Here is a 6,000-nt window from a genome sequence, read left to right on the forward strand (position 1 = left end):
ACAGCCAAATGAGCCTTGTAACTTATTGTTAAGTGAAAAAAGGAACTGCAAAGTTCCCCACTGAGGGATAGGTGCTAGTGACAGCATCTTACCTGACAGTTTACTTTTCCTCAGTTCTTCCTATCCCCAAGGAAGTGGCATTTTTTCCATTTTTTCATTACTAGGGCTGTGGCATAGTTCCCATAAAAATGAAAGGGTGGATGTTTAACATAAAGAAGCATACAGGACCTCCAGAACATGCAGAATAGATATGTGCTGAGATTTATTACATTTTATCTCAATAACAGAAATCTAATCTGTGTTGATCAGGGGTAAAACCATATATTTTATTTATTTTTTTCAAGAGTATTGAAGACTATAATAGGCAAAAGACCATTTCTTGGTCTGAATTAGTTATTATGCTCTTTATTCATTCCATCTTTTAAGTCCTAGAGTAATCAGAACTGATCAAACTCATGATTATGAGTCAATAATAAGTGTAACCTAAGATTATGATATTTTAACTTGTTTTTCACAATTTAATTTTATGATCCCAGGATCCAACTCAGTCTTATCCCAGCACTGTCAGAGTGCACAATTTCAAACATCATTGGTCAGATCAGGACCAGGCACTCTCATGTATTCACAGGACACCAGAGACCAAGGTCTCAAACAAAATTCCATACAATTACACAACAGTTAAACCACAACTTGGAACTCTTGCAAAACATGTTTTGCTGTATGGCTATTTTGGCATTCTCCTATATGAGATCCAGTCTTCAGACTTATTTTCATGCACAGAAGTGCATCCACAGTCTCTGCCATTTGGAAGCATTTCCTCAGCAAATGCAAAATGGCTTTTGCCCTTTGTGATGCATGGCCTTGTCTGACAGCATTTTATGCAGGATTGTAAGAGCCCTGATGTTTTGCAAATCAGAGATGATTTAAATTCATTAAAATTAATTTTACCCCTTGCTGTATCTAATTGCTTTGTTGATTTATGGAGATTGATTTTTCTCTTAAAAACTGGCAGTTTCCAAACATAAAGGGTATCCAGAGCATGTGTATACAGGGAAAGCTTGGCTGGATCTAATGGGATCCTGCAGGTATCAGGGCTGTGCTGAGTTCAAGGCAAGCATTTCTTTCATGCTCTGACAGAAAGTAACACCTAAGTTCCTTTATAGCTGTCACTTCCCTAGTAACATGAAAAGGATTGTGGATAAATTATAAGACTAATCAGTAAATTCTTTACTCTGTCTAGTGCTTTTGCTATTTCTCTCTTGAGAACCCACTTTTTTTTTCTTTTTCTTTTTTCTTTTTTTTTCTTTCCTCAACACACTGATGCTAGTGCTCAAAATTCCTTATCTGTGTCATTACATATTTCGTGTGGACATTACTGGAAAAGGCTTCTGGAGCTGGTTGGAGGCTGTTTATCAGAGATCAGGAGACACACGTGGCCTCTGCAAGCCTGTTTGCTATCAACACCCCTCCAACCTCTCACTTGCAAATGGTGAGAATCTTAATAGAAATTTCTCACTGAGTTAAAAAAAAAAAAAAGTCAGAAAAGCACAGCATTAAGGTAATAAACTGTGTATGTCAGAGAGGGGTAAAAAACCCATTCCTGGACATTAAGACACCAGTTCCTTGAGAATTTTGCATAATTCAGAAATCTTGCAGGAATATTTCTTCATATGCGACTTAGGTCTTACTTTTTTATTCTTTTTCTTTCTCTGCATTACATTCAACTATGTTTAATAGCATTACAAGCAGCTGGAGAGCTGGCACAGGGTTCTGATGTAGAACAACAACAGATGTCACAGGCACATCAATCAAGTAATAGGTTTTGGACAAATAGATTAATAATAAAACTCTGGGTGAAAAGTTGCCATTCCCTAGAAAAACATTAAAGTAACAGAAACTTAAAAGACAAGTTTTGGGGTTTTTAAATTTTTTGGGCCACTGTGCTTGGTCAATAATTCCATCAATCATATGCTATGTCTTTTAAATACAAAACTCAGAGGAAGGAAACATCCATTTTGTGTTCAGTTTATTACTCAGGCTGAGCCATGCTCTCAAAGTTCCTCTTCTGAGTTTCAATCTGAAACGTAAACATCCAAATGAAAAAGTGACTAACAATCCACCCAGAAATAAAACATCTCTGTTAACAGAGGGGAACCTCAGAGAGGCTTCCCTAAAATGTACTATCCAATGTTTAATTTAAAAGTCATCCTCTGGACTTAGTGAATTATCTTGGTCATAATCTGTAACAGAATTGACCCAAAACATGTGAAAAATATCTAATAAGCAGAATTTATGAACAGGAAAACAGTATTAAACTAAAGATGCTAATGTTTTTGTGCGCATCCCAGAAACTGAAATCACTTTTCTTTAGAAGTTGGATTCAGTCTGGTAGAGGAGTACATGGATAAATTTCAGACATGAATCAACAGTAAAATAAGGAAGAATTAGTAATTGTAAAAGACAGCTTGGTTTATCAACTCAAAAATGCACTCACAGAGGCCTTGTAACACATGGGACAAGGGCTGAGCCGTCAGCTCTGAGGCCATCTGGGTCGTTGTCACCATGTGGAGTTGGGAGTTCAGCCTCAGAACCTGCCTTTGGAGCACCACAGTGCCACAAATGTCCAACTAATGAAACCATTTAAGTCAGTGAGGGAAGCAGGGAGCCAGCCTCCGCTGCAGAAAGGAACATTAACCAGTAAACACCATCAATGAATCATCTGGTGTTTTCTTCAAAATATCCTCTTCCATGCATTCTTTCTTTATTAGGGTTTATTTTTCCCTGTAGCCACTTTCTTTTTCTCCTACAGCTGTAAGAAGAACTCCTAGCTGCCTCAGCACAAATAAGTCAGGGTTCTTGGTAAGTGAATTATCTAGGGCAAGAAATTCACTTCTCTATCTGATCATTAATAGAACAGATACTCAAACCAAAACCAAAGAACAAAACACAACCACCTTCTGAACACAAGTAATTAATTTTGATCTGAATAATATCTTATATCTAAAAAACGATAAGATTTTTTTTTATCTCAGTCATTTATGTTCCCATGGAACAATAATGAAAACCTTATTTCAAGTGATTAAAATGTGCAGGGTTACTTCTGCACTACTGGAAATATGAAGTAAGATTTACTTTACTGTTATCTGCAGCTTTGTTTGTTAGGTACCTACAGTTATTCGTCAAATCAGAAGAAAAAAAACCAACTTGAGTAACAAAGTTTTTTAATTTATGATTTTTTTAAGAATTTGTTTAAAATAAAATTTTCATGGTAAAAGTATGCAGTATGATTCTTGGAATGCCATTCATTATAGGCTCCTAAAAATTAGGACAAAGTGTAAAAACTGACATATAAAAATTACATAGCAGAGAAAAAACACTAACAAATGTGCTAAATTATAAACTTGCCTAATTGGAGGGCAAGGGTAAATATTTGTTCTTAAATTATTAAACCATTATATCAAGCTGAAAATTTATCCCTTATGACTTCCTATCTTTTGAAGGTTGTTCTAAACCTATTAGCAGTAATGAAGACAAGTGAAATGATTGATTTTGTCAATCACTGGGACCTTGTGTTATGTAACATGGATTGTGGGTCATCTGTAAGCTTCATTAATCATATATAACCCATTCATTCACGAGGAAAAATGAAGAATTACTGTCTGTGGAAGCCTAACATTAGCCTCACTAATTCCATGGAAGTGCAGGATATATTGTAAGCTTTTTTCCCCCCTATAAACATGTTGGAGACTGTAATCTGTAATCCTGAATGACACTTTAATCCGTGTAAGCAGATATTTATTTCCCATGGAGCCACAATGATTTTAGTGGCTGATGCCTGCTTGTGTCTAATGACAATATAGTTTTCCTACTGTTCCTATGATGATAAAATTCTATATACCTAAGAAAAAGAGATTAGGGACTTCATTTCACCCAGCCTCAGCCAAGTAAAACTGGACCAACAAACAAACCACAAGAAGTGAAAGGAAGGTACTTTGGATTGTTATATATAAGCAACAAAATTGCTATAGAAGTCATGCCATATAAAATGGATTGAATGCAATCTTAAAAAGAATTAGTTCAGGCTCCAACAAAACTTCTTTGGGGAAGTTTTGGGAAGTATTTCAGATTTTTTCTTCACTCATGGCTAGAGACTGCACATCAATGCTGCAACTATTTATTTCTACACCAACGTTGTCTAGCATTGTAAAACCCTGCCCTCTCCTTGAGCTCTTATCCACAATTCATTTATAACAGCAATTATAACCCCCCACATTATATTAGGCAAACTAAAAAAAAAAAAATCTAAATCTTTTAATCTGTTCTCATGAAATTGGATCTTTTCCCTTGATTATCCTCAGGATAATCTTAAACATTGGTGACAAGAAACTTTTGCAAGTTCCAGAGGAGGTCTCACAAGAGGAAAATGCATCTCCATTTGTTCCATAAAGTACAGTAGGTGACAAGTCATTTGCTGCTTGTCTCTTGTCTTAAAAAAAATAGGTACTTGAAAATAATTATGCTGGTGATGTCCTGAAACAAACACCTTGCAGTGCTGAATTGTCTTGTCATCTTTGTACTTTATGTCTTTCTGCTTCCCTGCCCTCAAATTTTTTCTTGATGCTTTTTTTTCCACCTAAGATAGTTGCTTTTTTTTGTTAAAGATTTGTGTGTGTGTTTTGTACAATGATTAGCACAAAATGGCCATGGCTTCTCTGCCCTAGAGTGATAGTTATGGTAATAATAACAACAATCTGAACATTCTCTCAAGATATGCCAGAACACTATCAACTCTTTTTCTTCATCTAATGGCACTGTGGAGTTATCACCAGCAATAGCTGTGAGTCATTACAATTACATGCTCTCTGTGGTACTTAATACACATTTTAAAGGACATTTCATTTTCCATAAGTCCCTAGATAACTAATCTAGTTCTGTCTATGTCTGCAAAAATATCTGCATTCTGAAAGACAAGCGCTGCCTTTTTGACTGAATTAAAAATCAATGTGATTTCACAGGCATGTGCTGTGGGGTCATTTCTTCATGAGAATAAACCCAGCCCCACTGCAAGGACTGGAAAAGAGATTTCTCTTTGCTTGTCTGGAATATACACACGTGCTGAGGCCATTTGTTTCCCCATGTAAATAAAAGGGAGCCCTGTATCCAGAGCGGCACGTGTAAGTATTAGCTTTATCTTATCACCACAACCATTTTTAGATTGATGGTGAAAGGCATTGCCTCCAGTGATAGCTCATGCAGTAGAATGCACACTATATTGCTAACTGACATTTAACAGCATCTAATATGCATTCAGCCTCCACTGGAAAATTTTTATGTAACACTTTCTAGATTTTGCTTTCATGTACCGATTGCAGAAGGCACATGCAGTGCTCTGAGCAGCAATCTCCACAGCAGTTACCTTCACTTTGGAGAGAAAATGCTGACATCTGCTTACATTCCTTGGGCAGAAGAAATGATGGAGGCTAAGATAACAGCTGAACCTACAATGCAGTGAGTGTGTAAGAGTGTGGGTGTAAATACTGTGTAAAAGCTGTTCACCACTTCTTTTTCTGAACGTGAGGTACGCTAAACAAAAATAGTCTTGCACACTGCAACTGCTTGAGTGCACATCATTGCTTCTCAGTTTAGTCTTGTTTTCAATACTAAATCTGATTTCCTTCCTCTCCCCCACCCACCCATTCACATTCCTTTCTACTTCAGTTCTGGAATGTGTGGTCTGTGGCCAGCTGACAACTCTTTTTAAAAAAAATTCATTAGAGGATATTTAGACAAGACATTTTAAAGATCTATGGGTCATGAGCAGGGAGAGCTGCTGCAATGAGCAGAAAGTAGTTTAAATGTTGGAATGATTTCTCTTTCCCATCCTGCTTTTCCCACCTGTGTCTTTGTTATAAAACTGACTGTTATTGACACATCCAAGGGTTTTAACAATTTCTGTAGTGCCACCAATGACTGCCAGGAGATACCTGCACATCCCAGGAG

Source organism: Melozone crissalis, unplaced genomic scaffold (genome assembly GCF_028551555.1).
Source record: "Melozone crissalis strain CALT ecotype California unplaced genomic scaffold, PUWL_Pcris_2 ptg000019l_1, whole genome shotgun sequence".
Classification (NCBI taxonomy): Eukaryota; Metazoa; Chordata; class Aves; order Passeriformes; family Passerellidae; genus Melozone; species Melozone crissalis.